The sequence below is a fragment of the Scyliorhinus torazame genome, chromosome 6, assembly GCF_047496885.1.
Source record: "Scyliorhinus torazame isolate Kashiwa2021f chromosome 6, sScyTor2.1, whole genome shotgun sequence".
Taxonomy (NCBI): domain Eukaryota; kingdom Metazoa; phylum Chordata; class Chondrichthyes; order Carcharhiniformes; family Scyliorhinidae; genus Scyliorhinus; species Scyliorhinus torazame.
In genome coordinates, this window is record NC_092712.1 from 94,382,635 (window position 1) to 94,402,150 (window position 19,516).

At 57.4% G+C, this 19,516-nt stretch overlaps 1 long non-coding RNA gene across 1 annotated transcript in view; it reads right to left on the reverse strand.

Moving 5' to 3' along the window:
• Positions 1-78: 78 nt before the first annotated feature.
• The window catches only part of LOC140425723 (uncharacterized), a 28,869-nt gene continuing 9,431 nt past the window's right edge, over positions 79-19,516 (reverse strand). Inside the window, exon 4 of the long non-coding RNA XR_011947952.1 lies at positions 79-1,286. This is a non-coding gene — a long non-coding RNA (uncharacterized lncRNA). The remainder of the gene's footprint in view (positions 1,287-19,516) is intronic.

The following is a 19,516-nucleotide window of genomic DNA, read 5'->3' on the forward strand; positions in this document are numbered from 1 at the left end:
AGGTTCAAAACCCGAATACTGATCAAAGAGTCGGTGCACCAGTTAGTTAGTTCAAAGTCAATACTATTTATTTCCACACACAGCAATATCTACTCATGCACCAAATACTACAGACTAACCTTATCACTACTGCTAAAGCCTATACTTAGCTTCGGGCGCCCACTCAGTCAGAGGAACAATGGCCATTGTTCGGTTCTGAGGTTGCTGGGGTCGAAGTGGTGGAGGGGGACAGTTAAAGTCGTCCGTCTGGTACACTTGCTTCTGGTGCAGCTGGTGGATTGGTTTCTCCGCTGTGACAGCCAAGTCCAAGAGAGCGATTCTCTCTTGGGGCCTTCTTCTTATACCCGAAGGGGCTGCGCGTGCTTTTGGGCGGGCCTTGAACTTGGCCCCAATCAATTGGGCCATTTCTTGATGATTCGCATTGATACTGACCAATAAAGGGGTGGGTGCCCTGATGGCTGGGTGTGTCCTAGGTGGCCGTTGGCCTGCTTTGTTTTCTGCTTTCGATTTGGGGAACTGGTGCCGCGAGGTCTGGGCCAGATCGGTTACTTAAGTATCCTCCTTTGTTCCCGGAGATGGGCCATCCATATGCTAATAGGCCTACAGTTTCAGTCTCGTCAGGGAGCTGTTTCTCCAATATGCAGACAGGCTCTGTGCCTGCCTGCTTTCTTTGCATTGTCCATACTTCCCTGCAATGTTGGCAAATGTCCATATTGTATTCTGGAAGTGGCCATCCCAGATGGCTACACGCCCTCCTTGTGATCCTCAACGTGAAGCGTGAAGGATCACATTACCGCATCGTCTTCGTTCTCCTCCCGAGTCGGGCACCCATAAGCACGTGACAGGCTCTACACTGCTCTGTCCTATGAATTGCAACTTTTACCTAAATCATTTTATGTACATACATCATTATAAAATTCTACAGGGCGCTATGACATTCAGGCATGCATTACAAAATAAAAAAACTGGAACCTCTAACTGTCCTTAACTAAACTAACCTTAATCAAAATAATTTACAACATTTTAAACTGTACAATAGCAGCAACACAGGTCTCTCTGGCTTGGCAGTCAAGCACAGAGTTTAACATTTCTTTATTAAAACGAAACGAACACACACAAAAAAACGGATGTACTTTAATTCCCTTAAAGGGATTGGGGGGTAGCGTCCGCGCGCAACTGGAGGGATCCCGCTAAGATCCAACTGTAGAGCATGATGGTTGGCTTCATCTTTCCTTCTTTCTTTCTTCTTCTTTTCTTCTTCTTGAGGCTTCAGTGGTTCCGGAGTTCTATGGACACAAGCACAATTTCTGTTATTATCTTGTTCAAGAGCTCGTCTGTCCTTTATTGCCAATCACCCATTATAATTGGTCACCATTTGTGACTCCCTCATTTTTTTGTTAAACAAAATATTTGGGGACAAGATAAAAAAATCCAAAAAAAATACTGACACAGTGCGAACCGTCTCGCATTCTGAGCAATCTACCATTTGTGTTTGAGGATGTAAATAGCATCTGGAAGCAACCTAAGGGTCGCCGTAAACAAACAGAAGAGTTTTGAACTAAAAGTGCCAAAATGGGGTGCGTATGGGCCGCAGCGGATAAGAATGGGTGGAATCCCCGGGTAGGACGGTGACCAGTGCCAAATGTGCTCTACCTGAGCATAGCTGACCAGAGAGGGGTCCTCAGGCAGGGCGGGGATTAATGCTGTTTCTCCACTGCCTGAGCCACCGGCAAGAACGGTAAGAATTTTTGATCGTCGTGGGGGCTGTTTTGGTTTGGGGAACTGGTGCCGCGAGGTCTGAGCCAGATTGGGTACTTAAGTATCTTCCTTTGTTCCCGGAGATGGGCCATCCATACGCTAATGGGCCTACAGTTTCAGTCTGGGAGCTGTTTCTCCAATATGCAGACAGGCTCTGTGCCTGCTTGCTTTCTTAGCATTGTCCATATTTCCCTGCAATCTTGGCAAATGTCCATTTTGTATTCTGGAAGTGGCCATCCCAGATGGCTACAGGTGGGGGGTGAGGGGGCTGCATTGATGACATTTGCTGGGGGGTGAGTGGTCTGGATTGTTGACATTTACTGGGGGGTGGGGGGCTGGATTGATGACACCTGGGGGGGGGGTGAAAGGGGGCTGGATTGATGACACTTGCTGGGGGGTGAGGGGGGTTGGATTGATCACACTTTCTGGGGGTGGAGTGCTGGAGTGATGACACTTGCTGAGGGGGCTGGATTAATGGCATTTGCTGGGGTGGGTGGGGGCCTGGATTGATGACACCTGTGGACGGGTGAGGGGGTCTGGAATTAATGACACTTGCTGTGTCAGTGAGGGGGGGCTGGTTTGATGACACTTGCTGGGGGCTGAGGGGGGGCTGGATTGATGTCACTTGCTGTTGGAGGGGTGGGGGACTGGATTGATGGCACTTGTTGGAGGGGTGAGGGAGGCCAGATTGATGACACGTGCTGGGGATAATGAGGGGGCAGGATTGATGACACTTGTTGGGTGGGGTGAGGGGGGGCTAGATTGATGATACCTGAGAGGGTGAGGGGGGCTGGCTTGATGACAGGCTGGGGAGGTGGGGGGCTGGATTGATGACAACTGGTGGGGGTGAGTGGGGGCTGGAATGATGACACCTGGGGGGTGTGAATAGACTTGCTGGGGGGTGAGAAGGGGCTGGATTGATTACACTTTCTGGTGGGGGTTGAGGCGGGGCTGGATTGATGACAGCTGGGGGGTGTGGGGGGCTGGATTGAATAGACTTGCTGCGGGTGGGAATGGGCTGGATTGATGACATTTGCTAGGGGGGTTGTGGGGGGCTGGACTGATGACTCTGATGGCGAGGTGATGGGTGCTGGATTGATGACACTTGCCAGGGGGTGGGGTGATGGGGGCTGGATTGATTACACTTGCTGGGGGGGAATGGGGGGCTTCCTGGGGCAGTGAAGGGGGCTGGCTTGATGACAGGCTGGGGGCGTAGGAGGCTGGTTTGATTATACTTTCTGGTGGGGAAGGTGAAGGGGGTTGGATTGATGACAACTGGTGGGGATGAGGGGGGGATGGATTGATGACACTTGTTGGGTGGAATGAGGGGGGCTTGGATTGATTACACTTTCTGGTGGGGTGGTGAGGGGGGCTTGGATTGATTACACTTGCTGGGGGGTGAGTGGTCTGGATTGTTGACATTTTCTGGGAAGTGGGGGACTGGATTGATGGTACTTGTTGGGCGGGTGAGGGGGGCTGGGGGTGGGGTGCTGGAGTGATGACACTTGCTGGGGGGGCTGGATTAATGGCACTTTCTGGGCTGCGTGGGGGCCTGGATTGATGATACCTGTGGAGGGGTGAGGGGGACTGGTATTAATGACACTTGCTGTGTCGGTGAGGGGGGGCTGGTTTGATGACACTTGCTGGGTGGGTGAGAGGGGGAGCTAGATTGAAGACACTTGCTGGGGGATGAGGGGGGGGGCTGGTTTGATGACACCTGGGGGGGAGGTGATGGGGCGTCTATGTTGTTGACGCTGGGTGGGTGGGGGGCTGGTTTGACGACACTTGCGAGGGGAGATGGGGGGCTGGATGGATGAAATGAAATGAATGAAAATCGCTTATTGTCACGAGTAGGCTTCAAAAGAAGTTACTGTGAAAAGCCGCTGGTCACCACATTCTGACGCCTGGTCAGGGGAGGCTGGTACAGGAATTGAACCGTGCTGCTGGCCTGCTTTGGTCTGCTTTAAAAGCCAGCGATTTAGCCCAGTATGCTAAACCAGCCCCGAGCAGACTTGCTGGGCGGGGGCTGGATTGATGACAAATGCTCTGTCGGTGAGGGGAGGCAGGATTGATGCCACTTGCTGGTGGGGGGGGGGGGGGGTGGCGTGCAGGATTGATAACACTTGTTGGAAGGGTGAAGGGGAGCTAGTTTGATGTCACTTGCTAGGGGGGTGAGCGGGGGGTTGGATTGATGGCACTTGCTGGGGGGTGAGGGGGGGCTGGTTTGGTGACACTTGCTGGGGGGTGAGGGGGGGCTGGATTGGTGACACTTGCTGGGGGGTGAGGGGGTGCTGGATTGATGTCACTTGCTGGGGGGGTGGGCGGGCTAGATTGATGACACTTGCTGGGAGCTTGATGGGGGCTGGATTAATGACACGCCGCGGGGGGGTGAGGGGGGCTGGATTTATGACACGCTGCAGGGGGGTGAGGGGAGACTGGAATGATGACACTTGCTGGGGGGGTTAGGGGGGTGGATTAATGACACTTGCTGTGTCGGTGAGGGGGGGCTGGTTTGATGACACCTGCTGGGGTCTGAGGTGGGGGGGCTGGATTGATGCCACTTGCTGTTGGGGGGGTGAGGAGGGGCTGGTTTGATGACACTTGCTGGGGGGGTGAGAGGGCTGGATTGATGACACTTGTTTGGTGGGATGAGGGGGGCTTGTATTGATTAAACTTTCTGCTGGGGTGGTGAGGGGGGGCTGGATTGATGACACCTGGGGTGTGAGGGGGGCTGGGTTGAATAGTCTTGCTGGGGGTGGGAATGGGCTGGATTGATGTCACTTGTTGTGGGGTGGGGGGGGCTGGATTGATGACAGTTGCTGGGGGGTGGGGGGGGCTGGATTGATGACACCTGGGGGGGGGGTGAGGGGGGCTGGGTTGAATAGACTTGCTGGGGGTGGGAATGGGCTGGATTGATGTCACTTGCTGTGGGGTGGGGGGGGCTGGATTGATGACATTTGCTGGGGGGTGGGGGGGGGGCTGGATTGATGACACTTGCTGTGGGTTTGGGGGGGGCTGGACTGATGACTCTTTCCGATGGCGAGGTGATGGGTGCTGGATTGATGACACGTGCTGGGGGGGAATGGGGGGCTTCCTGGGGCAGTGAGGGGGCTGGCTTGATGACAGGCTGGGGGGTGGGAGGCTGGATTGGTGACACCTGTGGGGGGTTGGTGAGTGGGTCTAGAATTAATGACACTTGCTGTGTCGGTGAGGGGGGGCTGGATTGATGACACTTGCTGGGTGGGTGAGGACTGGATTGATGACACTTCCTGGCTGACTGAGAGGTGGGGCTGGATTGAAGTCACTTGCTGGGGTTTGAGGGAAGGCTGGTTTGATGACACCTGTGGGGGGGGGGGGGGGGGGGGGGGGGGGGGGGGGGGGTGAAAGGGTGTCTGGGTTGACGACACTGGATGAGTGGGGGGCTGGATTGACGACATTTGCCGGGGGGTGATGGGGGGGCTGGATTGATAACAAATGCTCTGCCGGTGAGGGGAGGGCAGGATTGATGCCAATTGCTGGTGGGGGGGTGGCTGGCAGGATTGATGACACTTCTTGGGGTGATGAAGGGGGGCTCGTTTGATGTCACTTGCTGAGTGGGTGAGGGGGTGGCAGGATTGATGACACTTCTTGGGTGGGGTGAGGGGAGCTTGGATTAATGACACCTGGGGGGTGTGAGGGGGGGCTGGCTTGATGACAGGCTGGGGAGGTGGGGGGCTGGATTGATGACACTTGCTGGGGAGTGGCTGAGGTGGGCTGGATTAATGGCACTTGCTGGGGTGGTGGGAGCCTGGATTGATGACACCTGTGGGAGGGTGAGGGGGTTTGGAGTTAATGACATTTGCTGTGTCGGTGAGGGGGGGGGCTGGATTGATGCCACTTGCTGTTGTGTGGATTGCGTGCTGGTTTGATGACACTTGTTGGGGGGATGAGGAGGGGCTGATTTGATGACTCTTGCTGGGTGAGTAGGGGGGTGCAGGATTGCTGACATTTGCTGGGGAGGTGGGGGGGCTGGACTGATGACATTTGTTGGGTGGGGTGAGGGGCGATGGATTTACACACTGGTGGCAGGGTAAGGCGGGCTGGATTGATGCCACTTGCTGGGAGGTTGATGGGGGCTGGATTGATGACACTTGTTGGGTGGGGTGAGTGGGCTGGATTGATGACACTTGTTGGGTGGGGTGAGTGGGCTGGATTGAATGGACTTGCTGGGGGGGTGGGAATGGGCTGGATTGGTGACACTTTCTCGGGGTTTGTGGGGGGCTGGACTGATGACACTTTCTGATGGCGAGGTGATGGGTGCTGGATTGATGACAGGCTGGGGGGTTGTGGGGGATGGATTGATTACGCTTTCTGGTGGGTAAGGTGAAGGGGGCTAGATTGATGACACTGCTGGGAGGGTGAGTGGGGCTGGATTGATGACACTTGCTGGGGGGTGAGTGGTCTGGATTGTTGACATTTGCTGGGAGGTGGTGGGCTGGATTGATGACACGGGTTGGGGTGAGAGGGGGCTGGATTGATGGCACTTGCTGGGGGTGGGGTGCTGGAATGATGACATTTGCTGGATTAATTGCGCGTGGGGGCCTGGATTGATGACACCTGTGGGGGGGGGGGGGGAGGTGGGGGGGTCTGGAATTAATGACACTTGCTATGTCGGTGAGGGGGCTGGTTTTGTGACACTTGCTGTTGGGTGTGGGGGGGCAGGATTGGTGACACTTGCTGGCTGAGAGGGGGGGGGGCTGGATTGAAGACACTTGCTGGGGTTTGAGGGGGGGCTGGTTTGAGACACCTGTGGGGGGGGGGGGTGATGGTATGTCTGGGTTGATGACCCTGGGTGGGTGGGGGGCTGGATTGATGACACTTGCTGGGGATGATGGGGGGACTGGATTGATAACAAATGGTCTGCCGGTGAGGGGAGGGCAGGATTAATGCCAATTGCTGGTGGGGGGGGGCAGGATTGATGACACTTGTGGGGGGGGGGTGAGCGGGGGATTGAATTGATGACACTTGCTGGTGGTAATGACGGGGCAGGATTGATGACACTAGTTGGGTGGGGTGCGGGGGGGCTAGATTGAGGACACCTGTGCGGGTGAGTGGGGCTGGCTTGATGACACTTTCTGGTTGGGAGGGTGTAGGGGACTGAATTGATGACAAGTGGTGGTGAGGGGGGGCTGGAATGATGACACCTGGGGGCTGAGAGAGGCTGGATTGAGTAGACTTGCTGGGGGGTGGGAAGGGGCTGGATTGATTACACTTTCTCGGGTGAGTGAGGGGGGGCCTGGATTGATGACACTTGCTGGGGGGGCTGGATTGATGACACTTGCTGGGTGGGTGAGGGCGGACTCGATTGATGAGACTTGCTGGGGGGTGGGGAGGGGCTGGATTGATGACACTTGCTGGGTGGGTGAGGGGGTACTTGATTGATGACACTTGCTGGGGGGTGAGGGGGGGCTGGATTGATGAGACTTGCTGGGGGTGGGGACGGGCTGGATTGATGACACTTGCTGGGTGGGTGAGGGGGTATTCGATTGATGACACTTGCTGGGGGGTGAGGGGGGGCTGGATTGATGAGACTTGCTGGGGGGTGGGGAGGGGCTGGATTGATGACACTTGCTGGGTGGGTGAGGGGGTATTCGATTGATGACACTTGCTGGGGGGTGAGGGGGGGCTGGATTGATGAGACTTGCTGGGGGGTGGGGAGGGGCTGGATTGATGACACCTGTGGGAAGCGAGGGGCGATGGATTTACACTTTCTGGTGGCAGCGTAAAGCGGGCTGGATTGATGCCACTTGCTGGGAGGTTGATGGGGGCTGGATTTATGACATGCGGCGGGAGGGTGAGGGGGGGACTGGAATGATGACACCTGCTGGGGTGTTGATGGGGGCTGGATTGTTGACACTTGCTGGGTGGGTGAGGGAGGGCAGGATTGATGACATCTGTTGGGGGGGTCCGGAATTCATGACACTTTCTGGTGGGCAGGTTGAGGGAGGCGGATTGATGACACTTCCTGGGGGTAATGAGGGGGGCTGGATTGATGACACTTGTTGGGTGGGGTGAGGGGTGCTTGGATTGATGACACCTGGGGCCTCCCCAGGGGATGGCTTGATGACAGGCTGGGGAGGTCGGGGGCTGGATTGATGACACTTGCTGGGGGTGGAGGTGGGGGCTGGACTGATGGCACTTGCTGGGGGGTGCGGGGGCTGGACTGATGACACTTGCTGGGGGGGAGGTGGGGGCTGGACTGATGACGCTTGCTGGGGGGGTGAGGGGGGCTGGATTGATGACACTTGTTGGGTGGGGTGAGGGGGGCTGGTTTGATGACACCTGTGGGGGGTGGGGAGGTGATGGGGTGTCTGGGTTGGTGACCCTGGGTGGGTGGGGGGCTGGATTGACGACACTTGCTCGGAGGTGATGGGGGGGCTGGATTGATAACAAATGCTCTGCCGGTGAGGGGAGGGCAGGATTAATGCCAATTGCTTGGGGGGGGGGGGGGGCAGGGGGGGCGGAGGGCGGATTGATGACACTTCTTGGGGGGATGAAGGTGAGCTCGTTTGATGTCACTTGCTGGGTGGGTGGGCGGGGTGGTGAATTGATGACACTTGCTGGTGGGGGTGAGGGAAGCCGGATTGATGACACTTGCTGGTGGTAATGAGGGGGGTTGGATTGATGACACTTGTTGGGTGGTGTGAGGGGGGCTAGATTGAGGACACCTGTGGGGGTGAGGGGGGCTGGCTCGATGACAGGCTGGGGAAGTGGGGGGGCTGGATTGATGACACTTTCTGGTGGGGAGCGTGTAGGAGGCTGGATTGATGACAACTGGCGGGGGTGAGGGGGGGCTGGAATGATGACACCTGGGGGCTGAGAGAGGCTGGATTGAATAGACTTGCTGGGGGGTGGGAAGGGGCTGGATTGATTACACTTTCTGGGTGAGTGAGGGGGGCTGGATTGATGACACTTGCTGGTTGAGTGAGGGGGGTCTGGATCGATCACACTTGCTGGGTGAGTGAGGGAGGGCTGGATTGTTCACACTTGCTGGGTGAGTAAGGGGGGGCTGGATTGATCACACTTGCTGGGTGAGTGAGGGAGGGCTGGATTGTTCACACTTGCTGGGTGAGTAAGGGGGGGCTGGATTGATCACACTTGCTGGGTGAGTGAGGGAGGGCTGGATTGTTCACACTTGCTGGGTGAGTAAGGGGGGGCTGGATTGTTCACACTTGCTGGGTGAGTGAGGGGGTCTGGATTGATCACACTTGCTGGGTGAGTAAGGGGGGGCTGGATTGATCACACTTGCTGGGTGAGTGAGGGAGGGCTGGATTGTTCACACTTGCTGGGTGAGTAAGGGGGGGCTGGATTGTTCACACTTGCTGGGTGAGTGAGGGAGGGCTGGATTGATCACACTTGCTGGGTGAGTGAGGGAGGGCTGGATTGTTCACACTTGCTGGGTGAGTAAGGGGGGGCTGGATTGATCACACTTGCTGGGTGAGTGAGGGAGGGCTGGATTGATTACACTTTCTCGGGTGAGTGAGGGGGGCTGGATTGTTCACACTTGCTGGGTGAGTGAGGGGGGCTGGATTGATCACACTTGCTGGGTGAGTGAGGGAGGGCTGGATTGTTCACACTTGCTGGGTGAGTGAGGGGGGCTGGATTGATCACACTTGCTGGGTGAGTGAGGGAGGGCTGGATTGTTCACACTTGCTGGGTGAGTAAGGGGGGGCTGGATTGATCACACTTGCTGGGTGAGTAAGGGGGGGCTGGATTGATCACACTTGCTGGGTGAGTGAGGGAGGGCTGGATTGATTACACTTTCTCGGGTGAGTGAGGGGGGCTGGATTGTTCACACTTGCTGGGTGAGTGAGGGGGGCTGGATTGATCACACTTGCTGGGTGAGTGAGGGAGGGCTGGATTGTTCACACTTGCTGGGTGAGTGAGGGGGGCTGGATTGATCACACTTGCTGGGTGAGTGAGGGAGGGCTGGATTGTTCACACTTGCTGGGTGAGTAAGGGGGGGCTGGATTGATCACACTTGCTGGGTGAGTGAGGGAGGGCTGGATTGTTCACACTTGCTGGGTGAGTAAGGGGGGGCTGGATTGATCACACTTGCTGGGTGAGTGAGGGAGGGCTGGATTGTTCACACTTGCTGGGTGAGTGAGGGAGGGCTGGATTGTTCACACTTGCTGGGTGAGTAAGGGGGGGCTGGATTGATCACACTTGCTGGGTGAGTGAGGGAGGGCTGGATTGTTCACACTTGCTGGGTGAGTGAGGGGGGGCTGGATTGATCACACTTGCTGGGTGAGTGAGGGAGGGCTGGATTGTTCACACTTGCTGGGGGGGTGAGGGGGGACTCGATTGATGAGACTTGCTGGGGGGGTGGGGAGGGGCTGGATTGATGACACTTGCTGGGGGGTGAGGGGGGGGCTGGATTGATGAGACTTGCTGTGTGGGTGAGGGGGTATTCGATTGATGACACTTGCTGGGGGGTGAGGGGGGGGCTGGATTGATGAGACTTGCTGGGGGTGGGGAGGGGCTGGATTGATGACACCTGTGGGGAGCTGAGGGACGATGGATTTTCACACTTTCTGGTGGCAGCGTAAAGCGGGCTGGATTGATGCCACTTGCTGGGAGGTTGATGGGGGCTGGATTTATGACACGCTGCGGGGGGGCGAGGGGAGGCTGGAATGATGACACCTGCTGGGGTGTTGATGGGGGCTGGATTGATGACACTTGCTGGGTGGGTGAGGGGGGGCAGGATTGATGACAACTGGGGAGTTCGGAATTCATGACACTTTCTGGTGGGCGGGTTGAGGGAGCAGATTGATGACACTTCCTGGGGGTAATGAGGGGGGCTGGATTGATGACACTTGGTGGGTGGGGTGAGGGGGGCTTGGATTGATGTCACCTGGGGGTGGAGAGGTGGGGTTGGCTTGATGACAGGCTGGGGAGGTGGGGGGCTGGATTGATGACATCTCCTGCTGGGGGGGGGGGGAATGGGGGGCTGGATTGATGTCCTTCCCGGGGCAGTGTGGGGGGCTGTATTGATGACCATCTAGGGGGTTGGGGGGGACTGGACTGATGACACTTGCTGGGAGGAGTGAGGGGGGGCTGGATTGATGACACTTGTTGGGTGGGGTGAGGGGGGCTGGATTGATGACACCTGGTGGGGTGAGGGTGACTGGGGGGGCTGGATTGATGACACTTGTTGGGTGGGGTGAGGGGGGCTGGATTGATGACACCTGGTGGGGTGAGGGTGACTGGGGGGCTGGATTGATGACACTTGTTGGGTGGGGTGAGGGGGGTTGGATTGATGACACCTGGTGGGGTGAGGGTGACTGGGGGGCTGGATTGATGACACTTGCTTGGGGGGGGGGTGAGGGGGGTTGGATTGATGACTCTTTATGATGGCGAGGTGATGGGTGCTGGATTGATGACACTTGTTGGGTGGGGTGAGGGGGTGAGTCTTGGATTGATAAATTGATAACCCTTTCTGGTGGGGGTTGAGGGGGCTAGTGTGGGGGGGGGTCCGGAATTAATGACACATGCTGGGGAGGTGAGGGGGGTATGGATTGATGTCACTCTCTGGTGGGGGGGGTGAGTGGGGCTGGATTTATGGCACCAGGTGGGGGTGAGGGGAGGCTGGATAGATGACACTTGCTGGGAGGGTGAGGGGGGCTGGATTGATGACACCTGGGGATGAGGGGGCTGGATTGATTTTTTTTTTTAAATAATTTTTATTAAAGGTTTTCATAAAATATCAAAAACAAAATGAGAAAGAAAAAAGAACCCAACAGGGTTAAGTACAAAACACAATCTAAAAAAGCAACCCCCCAAACCCCTCCCCCCCCTGTACATAAATAATAAATTAACATTAACACCCCGACTTAACACAACAGGTGTATACACCCCCTCAGACCCTCCAGTGTAAATAACATAAACAAACATAAAGTAAACCCCCCCGCCACCACCCCCCGAGCTGCTGCTGCCATTGACCAATGTCTATCGTTCTGCCAGAAAGTCTAAGAACGGTTGCCACCGCCTAAAGAACCCTTGTACCGACCCTCTCAAGGCGAATTTCACCCTCTCCAATTTAATGAACCCTGCCATATCGCTGATCCAGGATTCCACGCTTGGGGGCCTCGTATCTTTCCACTGAAGGAGAATCCTTCGCCGGGCTACCAGGGACGCAAAAGCCAGAATTCCGGCCTCTTTCGCCTCCTGCACTCCCGGCTCCTCTGCCACCCCAAATATTGCGAGCCCCCAGCCCGGTTTGACCCTGGTTCCTACCACCCTCGACACCATCCTCGCTACGCCCTTCCAAAATTCCTCCAGCGCTGGGCATGCCCAGAACATATGGGTGTGATTTGCTGGGCTCCCTGAGCACCTAACACACCTGTCCTCACCCCCAAAGAACCTGCTCATCCTTGTCCCGGTCATGTGTGCCCTGTGCAGAACCTTAAACTGTATGAGGCTGAGCCTCGCGCATGAAGAGGAAGAGTTCACCCTCCCTAGGGCATCTGCCCATGTCCCCTCTTCGATCTCCTCTCCCAACTCATCCTCCCACTTATCTTTCAACTCCACCACCGAGGTCTCCTCCTCCTCCTGCATCACCTGGTAAGTTTCCGAGATCTTCCCCACTCCCACCCACCCCCCCGAGAGCACCCTGTCCTGTACTGTGTGTGGCAGTAGCCGTGGGAATTCCACCGTCTGGCAAATGCCCTTACCTGTAAGTACCTGAAGGTGTTCCCCGGGGGGAGCCCGACTTCTCCTCCAACTCACCCAAGCTCGCGAACTTCCCGTCCACAAACAGGTCCCCCAACTTTCGCATGCCTGCCCTGTGCCACCCCGAAAACCCTCCACCTGTTCTTCCTGGGGCGAACCGGTGGTTCCCCTGTAATGGGGTCCACGCCAAGGCCCTAACTTCCCCCCTATGCCGCCTCCACTGCCCCCAAATTTTGAGGGCCGCCACCACCACCGGGCTCGTGGTATACCTCCTTGGAGGGAGTGGCAGCGGTGCCATTGCCAGCGCCCCCAGACTCGTACCCACACAGGACGCCGTCTCCAGCCTCTTCCATGCAGCCCCCTCCCCCTCCATCACCCACTTGCGCACCATTGTCGCATTGGCGGCCCAGTAGTACCCACAGAGGTTGGGCAGCGCCAGCCCCCCCTATCTCTACTCCTCTCCAGGAACACCCTTCTCACCCTCGGAGTCCCTCGCGCCCACACAAACCCCATTATACTCCTGTTCACCCGCCTGAAAAAAGCCTTCTGGATAAACACGGGGAGGCACTGGAACAGGAACAAAAACCTTGGGAGCACCGTCATTTTGATTGATTGCACCCTACCCGCCAGGGACAGCGGCAACGCGTCCCACCTCTTGAACTCCTCCTCCATTTGGTCCACCAGCCTTATAAAGTTAAGCCTATGCAGGGCCCCCCAGCTCCTGGCCACCTGAACCCCCAAATATCTGAAACTCCTCTCCGCCCTTTTTAGTGGGAGCTCGCCAATCCCCCTCTCCTGGTCTCCTAGCTGAACTACGAACAGCTCGCTCTTCCCCATATTGAGCTTGTACCCCGAAAAGTCCCCGAATTCCCTAAGCATCCTCATTACCTCTGGGTCCCACCGGGTCCGCCACATACAGCAGCAGGTCGTCCGCATAAAGCGACACCCTGTGCTCCTCCCCACCCCGCACCAACCCCCTCCAGTTCCTCGACTCTCTCAGTGCCATAGCCAGGGGTTCAATCGCCAGTGCGAAGAGCAGGGGGGACAGGGGACACACCTGTCTCGTCCCTCGGTGCAACCGAAAGTACTCGGACCTCCTCCTATTTGTGGCCACACTCGCCATCGGGACCTCGTACAACAGCCTAACCCACCTGACAAACCCCTCCCCAAACCCGAACCTCTTCAGCACCTCCCACAGGTATTCCCACTCTACCCTATCGAAGGCTTTCTCAGCGTCCATCGCCACCACTATCTCCGCCTCCCCCTCCCTCGCCGGCATCATGATAACGTTCAAAAGCCTCCGCACATTCGCGTTCAACTGTCTCCCCTTCACAAACCCCGCCTGGTCTTCATGGATGATCTGCGGCACACAACCCTCAATCCTCATGGCTAAGACCTTCGCCAGCGCCTTGGCATCTACATTTAGCAAGGAAATCGGTCTGTAAGACCCACATTGCAGGGGATCCTTGTCCCGCTTCAGGACCAAGGAGATCAGTGCCCGGGAGATCGTTGGGGGTAAAGCCCCCCCCTCCCTTGCCTCATTAAAGGTCCTAACTAACAGCGGGCCCAACGGGTCTATATATTTTTTATAGAACTCGACCGGGAAACCGCCCAGCCCCGGTGCCTTCCCCGCCTGCATGCTTCCTATCCCTTTGATCAGCAACTCCAGCCCAATCGGGGCCCCCAGTCCCGCCACCAGTCCCTCTTCCACCTTTGGAAACCTCAATTGGTCCAGGAAGCGGCCCATCCCTCCCTCCTCACGTGGGGGCTCGGATCGGCACAATTCCTCGTAGAAGTCCCTGAAGACCCCATTGATGCCAACCCCACTCCGCACCACGCTCCCTCCCCTGTCCTTAACTCCCCCGATCTCCCTAGCTGCGTCCGCTTCCGAAGCTGATACGCCAGCATCCGGCTTGCCTTTTCCCCATACTCGTAGACCGCCCCCTGGGCATTCCTCCACTGCACCTCCGCCTTCCTGGTGGTCACCAGGTCGAATTCAGCCTGGAGGCTGCGCCTCTTCCTCAACAATCCTTCCTCAGGTTCTTCCGCATACCTCCTGTCTACCCTCATCATCTCCCCCACCAGCCTCTCCCTCTCCCCCTGCTCCCTCCACTCCTTGTGGGCCCTGATGGAGATCAGCTCTCCCCTCACCACCGCCTTCAGTGCCTCCCATACCATCCCCACTCGGACCTCCCCGTTGTCGTTGGTCTCCAAGTACCTCTCTATACTTCCTTGGACCCGCTCGCTCACCTCCTCGTCCGCCAACAGCCCCACCTCCAAGCGCCACAGCGGGGCGCTGGTCCCTCTCCTCCCCCATCTCCAAGTCCACCCAATGCGGGGCTTGGTCCGAATGGCTCTTGCCGAATACTCGGTATCCTCTACTCTCGCTATCAGCGCCCTACTCAAAATGAAAAAGTCGATTCGAGAAAAAGCCTTATGGACATGTGAGAAGAATGAAAATTCCCTAGCCCCCGGCCTTGCAAATCTCCAAGGGTCCACCCCTCCCATTTGGTCCATAAATCCCCTCAACACTCTAGCCGCCGCCGGCTTCCTACCCGTCCTAGACCTGGAGCGATCCAGTGCAGGACCCAACGCCGTGTTAAAGTCTCCCCCCATTATCAGGCCCCCCACTTCCAAGTCTGGATCCAACCCAAAACCCGCATCGTCCCAGTTCAGAGCATACACATTGACCAGTACCACCCTCTCTCCCTGCAACTTACCACTTACCATTATGTACCTACCGCCATTATCTGCCACAATTGCTCGACGCCTCGAATAACACCTTCTTTCCCACCAAGAAACGCCACCCCTCGATTTTTGGCATCTAGCCCCGAGTGAAACACCTGACCTACCCACCCTTTCCTCAGTCTTACCTGGTCTGCCACCTTCAGGTGTGTCTCCTGGAGCATAACCACATCCGCCTTGAGCCCCTTCAGGTGCGCGAACACGCGGGCCCGCTTAACCGGCCCATTCAGTCCCCTTACATTCTAGGTTATCAGCCGGATTAGGGGGCTACCCGCCCCCCTCCCCCGGCCGACTAGCCATGACCCCTCCTTGGCCAGCCACGCGCCCGCACCCCACACCTGGCCCGTTCCCCACAGCGGCATACCCCCGTCTTGACCCACCCCACTCGCTCCAGCTCCTCCTTGATCTTAGCAGCAGCAACTCGATTCCCCCCCACCCACCCCACCACCACCACCACCCCACCCCCCCCCCCCCCCCCCCCCCCCCCCCCCCCACCACCCCCCGGCTAGGACCCATCCTAGCTGGTTTACTCCCCCCATTGCACTTCCGCAAGTCAGCTGACTCCTGCTGACCCCGGCCACTCCTGCCTCCCCTTCGACGCCTCCCATTGTGTGGCACACCCTCCTTTCCCGCTCCCCATTCATAGGCTGTCCCCCTCCGTTGTAAGCGCGGGAAACAATCCTCGCTTCCCCGCCCCGGTCCCTCCCCCCCCAGTCTTCGGCGCGGGAAAAAAATCCCGCGCTCTCCACCTACCAGGCCCACCACCAACCAAAACAGTGCCCAACCCGCCCATCCACCCTCCCCAACCCGAAAGAGAAAAAGAAACCCAACCCCAACCCGAAAGAGAAAAAGAAACCCAAACAATGCAAAGGACCCCCCCGAACCAAAAATAGGCATAACATATCCACCGCAGTCCCCAATCGCCCATCCCGACCCTCAGTCTGTGTCCAGCTTCTCGGCCTGAACAAAGGCCCACGCCTCCTCCGGAGACTCAAACTAATGGTGCTGGTCCTTGTAGGTAACCCACAGTCGCGCCGGCTGCAACATGCCAAACTTCACCCCCTTCCTGTGCAGCACCGCCTTCGCTCGATTGTACCCGGCCCTCCTCTTCGCCACCTCCGCACTCCAGTCCTGATATATCCGAACCTCGCGTTCTCCCACCTGCTGCTCCTCTCCTTCTTGGCCCACCTGAACACACACTCCCGATCAGCGAACCGATGAAACCGCACCAGCACCGCCCGCGGAGGCTCGTTAGCCTTGGGCCTCCTCGCCAACACTCTATGGGCCCCTTCCAGCTCCAGGGGCCCCAGGAAGGACCCCGCTCCCATCAGCGAGTTTAACATGGTGACCACATAGGCCCCCACGTCCGGCCCCTCCAGCCCCTCCGGGAGGCCCAGAATCCGCAGATTCTTCCGCCTCGACCGATTCTCCATCTCCTCGAACCGCTCCTGCCATTTCTTGTGGAGCGCCTCGTGCGCCTCCACCTTTACCACCAGGCTAAGATCTCGTCCTCATTGTCAGAGATCTTTTGTTGAGCCTCTCGGATCGCCACTCCCTGGGCCGTCTGTGTCTCCAGCAGCTTATCAATAGAAGCCTTCATCGGCTCTAGCAGGTCCGTTTTAATCTCTCTGAGGCAACGCTGGATACCCTCCTGTTGCTCCTCCGCCCACTGCCTCCACGCTGCCTGGTCTCCGCCCGCCGCCATTTTGTCCTTCTTCCCTCCCTTCTTCTGGTCCACCACCACCTTTTTATCACCCAGCTCCTAGTTAAAGCCATATACTGACGGGGAACTATTATTAACTCCTTCCCACACCGGGAAACGTCGAAAAAGTGCCCTTGGGGGCCCTGAAAAGAGCCCAAAAGTCTCGAGAGGGAATCCTTTTGGCAGTGTTCGCTTCACCAATCTGCCCAAAATGTCCGTGGAAACTCCTGAAAAAGGTCTAAGTGTCCGTTCAGACGGGAGCTGCCAAATGCGTGACCTACTCCTCCATGGCCGCCACCGGAAGCCTCGTCCCCGCTTCTTCAGTGGCCCTGGTGAGATCTTTTCACAGTTGTTCCCTCTGCTGTTAGAATTCACTTTTGACAAAGGTCCTCAGGTCAGTTTGCAGCTTTAAGCTTGCCCTTCCCCGCTTGCATGCTGGAAGGGGCCCCTGTTTATCCTGTTTCAGCCAAATCTTCCACTGCTTCTGCCGGGCCTGGCAGCCAAAAGACACAACACTCCTGGGGGGCACCATCAGGGGAGTGTTGCAGCCTTCTTCCCACACCGGGAAATGTCAAACAAATGCCGTGGGGGCCCTGCAAAAGAGCCCAAAAGTCCGTTCCAAGCGGGAGCTACCGAATATGCGACCTAGCTCTGCATAGCCACACCCGGAAGTCCAGGGGCTGGATTGATGATGCTGGGTGGGTGAGGAGGGCAGATTGATGACACTTGCTGGGTGAGTGAGGGGGGCTGGATTGATGACACTTGCTGGGTGAGTGAGGGGGGCTGGATTGATGACACTCGCTGGGGGGGGGGAGGGGGGGGGGGCTGGATTGGTGACATCTGTGGGGGGATTTAGAATTAATGACACTTGCTGGGGGGGGATGAGGGTGCTGGATTGATGACGTTTGCTGGGAGCTTGATGGGGGCTGGATTGATGACAGTCTGGGGGGGGCGGTGAGAGGGGCTGGATTGATGACACGCTGGGGGGTGAAGGGGGCTGGATTGATGACACTTGCTGGGGGTAATGAGGGGGGCTGGATTGATGACACTTGTTGGGGGTTGGGGGGATGGACTGATGACTCTTGTTGGGGGGTGAGCAGAGGGCTGGATTGATGCCACTGGCTGGGAGGTTGATGGTGGCTGTATTGATGACACTTTCTGATGGGGAGGGTGAAGGGGGCTGGATTGATGACACTTGTTGGGTCGGGTGAGGGGGTTCCTGTATTGGTGACACCTGGGTGGTATGGGGGGGCTGGATTGATGACACTTTCTGGTGGGGGGGTGATGGGTGCTGGATTGACGACACTTGCTGGGAGGGGTCAGCGGGGCTGGATTGATGACACTTGGTGGGGGGGTGACGGGGCTGGATTGATCACACTTTCTGGTGGGGTGAGGGTGGCACGATTGATGACACTTGCTGGTAGCTTGATGGGGGCTGGATTGATGACATTCTTGGGGGGTGAGGTGTTCTGGATTGATAACACTTGCTATGTGGGTGAGGGGGCTGGATTGATGACAAGCTGGGGGGGATGAGTGGGGGCTGGATTGACGACACCTGGAGGGGTGAGGGGGGCTGGACTGAAGAGACTTGCCGGAGGATGGGGAGGGGCTGGATTGATGACGCTGGGTGGGTGAGGGGAGCAGGATTGATGATGCCGGGTGGGTGAGGGGGGGCTGGATTAATGACACTTGCTGGGTGGGGGGGGGGGGGGTGATGGGCTGGATTGATGACCTTCCTGGGGCAGTGAGGGGGTATGGATTCATGACAGGCTGGGGGTGGGGGTCTGGATTGATGACACTTTCTTGTGGGGAGAGTGAGGGGGGCTGGATTGATGACTTCCTGGGGGTGAGGAGGGCTGGCTTGATGACAGGCTAGGGGAGTGGGGGGCTGGATTGATGTCACTTTCTGGTGGAGAGGGTGAGGGGGGCTGGATTGATGACAACTCGTAGGTGTGAGGGACGCTGGAATGATGACACATGTTGGGTGGGGAGGGGCCTGGATTGTTATCATTTTCTGGTGGGGGATGATGGGGGCTGAATTGATGACCGTCTGGGGAGGATGAGGGGGGGCTGGATTGATGACACTTGCTGAGGGGGTGATGAGGCTGGATTGATGACATTCCTGGGGCAGTGAGGGGGGGCTGGTTTGATGACAGGCTGGGGGTTGGGGTTCTGGATTGATGACACTTGCTGGGGGGGTGAGCGGGGCTGGATTGATGACACTTGCTGGGGGGTGACGGGTGGGGGCTGGATTGATGACACTTGCTGGGGGGTGAGTGGGGGCTGATTGATGACACTTGCTGGGCGGGTGAGTGGGGGCTGGATTGATGATACTTGCTGGGGGGGTGAGTGGGGGCTGGATGATGACACTTGCTGGGGGGGTGATGGGTGGGGGCTGATTGATGACACTTGCTGGGGGGGTGAGTGGGGGCTGGATTGATGACACTTGCTGAGGCGGGTGAGTGGGGGCTGGATTGATGACACTTGCTGGGGGGGTGAGGGGTGGGGGCTGGATTGATGACACTTGCTGGGGGTGGGGTGAGGGGGCTGATTGATGACAGTTGCTGGGGGGGTTGAGTGGGGGCTGGATTGATGACACTT